Source organism: Magallana gigas, chromosome 9, assembly GCF_963853765.1.
Source record: "Magallana gigas chromosome 9, xbMagGiga1.1, whole genome shotgun sequence".
NCBI lineage: Eukaryota > Metazoa > Mollusca > Bivalvia > Ostreida > Ostreidae > Magallana > Magallana gigas.
This window is the reverse complement of record NC_088861.1, coordinates 21832042-21833408: the sequence shown is the minus strand read 5'-3', so window position 1 is coordinate 21833408 and position 1367 is coordinate 21832042.

Genomic DNA, 1367 nt, shown 5'->3' with positions numbered 1-1367 from the left:
AAAAAAAATTGAAAGTTAAGAGTGTACCTCTACCAAAAATTTAGTTTTATTTCTCGCATAGGATCTTATTTTTGGTAAAAATGATATTTCATAGGATTACAATGTCAAAGATTAAGTGTAGGAAAATAAGTGTAAAATTTGGATACAGTTTATTTTATGGTATTATGGTTTTTCTACCGTGGGGCCATATGGCTCAATATCCTTTGAACACCCATATAAAACCATTGTTGCTCAGGTGAGCAATGTGGCCCCATGGGCCTCTTGTTAGAGTTTTATTGGAACATATATACAGGTGTGCACATTTACACGTGTGTAGATTTGCAGTATTACCTAAGATATCGATAGGTATTGACTGGGTGAATATGCTCTGTACATTTAAAAAGTGCATCATCATTATATGTCTGATCGATACCCCGTATTGAAGATTTCATTATACGTGTAGATATTAATACGACCAATACAAGAACAAGGTGTCTTCTTATATATGCATGGACCCCACTTTTGGCGTCTTTCAAGAATTATTTTTGTCAGCGAACCACACACTGGCTTTGTTTTGGTACACTCACTGTCTCAGTATCATAGCAATTCCACAGATAAAAAAGATTTATTGCAACCTCCAGGTTCTTCCGGCTATCAAAATACATTCATAATATAAATAAAATTTTAAATTCATCGTTCATAAATAATTAAAACAATTATTAAAATTAAAAATTTTTAAAAATTAATTTACTCACTTTTTACTCATTTGTTGATAGGGGATAAATATTCTACAGAGCTATTTTATTTTTCGATAAAAGCAAGGTTCCTTTTTTTCAAATATAACATGATATTACTTCCTTAAAAAATAAAACTAGTTGTAACTCTGGCATGTTTTGATTGCGATGTTTTTGAACAATAAGTACTGGTAGTTTTTTTTTTTTTAACGTTAAACTACAGTACCAATCAGACCTCTTTGTAAATGATAATATAAGAGAAAATGTCACAAAACAATCTATAAATAATGCTGAACTAAAAATGAATTACAAGATAGATGTGCGTACGATGTGATTTATAAATATGTAAATACTAGTAAGATGATTTATAATGAATCCAAATTTAATCATCTGATACAAATAAACACTTTATAAGAAGACAATGAATGAAGACAAAGTAAGTGTTTGTAAATTGTGTAGACTGTGCTTGCAACAAGGATTTCATACTATGAAATCGAGCGTGATATATACTTTCATAGTCTGATGGAGTAGGTTCATAAATTTTACAGAATTTCAGCGTGAAGACTCGATGCACTTTGTCACGTCACGCACCACTCGGTCTTTCCACGTACAATTTCTAATTCATGTTTCCTATACGTCACACGACAAAATTTT